Here is a 406-nt window from a genome sequence, read left to right as displayed (position 1 = left end):
ACACACACACACACACACACACACACACACACACACACACACACACACACACACACAACAGGCTTCATTTTCAGTTTTCTGCTGACCAAATTTACTCACAAAGCTTTAATTGGTCTGGGATTATGGTATGAGACAATTGTCCAAGATGTCAAGCAGTGAGACTAAATTCATAATTATGAGCATCTATATTATTATATTACATATAATACTATATAACTATATCATGGCTGTGTGGTAAAAAGCTTGCTTCCCACCACGTGGTTCTGGGTTCAGTCCCATTGCGTGGCACCTTGGGCAAGTGTCTTCTACTATAGCCTCAGCTGTAAGTGGATTTGGTCGACAGAAACTAAAAGAAGCCTGTCGTGTGTATATATATATATATATATATATATATATATATATATAT

General features: G+C 36.9%; 1 protein-coding gene across 5 annotated transcripts in view; it reads right to left on the bottom strand.

Moving 5' to 3' along the window:
- LOC106869351 (disks large-associated protein 1) overlaps positions 1-406 on the bottom strand; it is a 374,528-nt gene that overhangs the window by 195,289 nt on the left and 178,833 nt on the right. The window lies entirely within an intron of this gene.

The sequence above is a fragment of the Octopus bimaculoides genome, chromosome 6 (genome assembly GCF_001194135.2).
Source record: "Octopus bimaculoides isolate UCB-OBI-ISO-001 chromosome 6, ASM119413v2, whole genome shotgun sequence".
In the NCBI taxonomy this organism is placed as follows: domain Eukaryota; kingdom Metazoa; phylum Mollusca; class Cephalopoda; order Octopoda; family Octopodidae; genus Octopus; species Octopus bimaculoides.
This window is presented reverse-complemented; position numbering and strand designations above follow the sequence as displayed.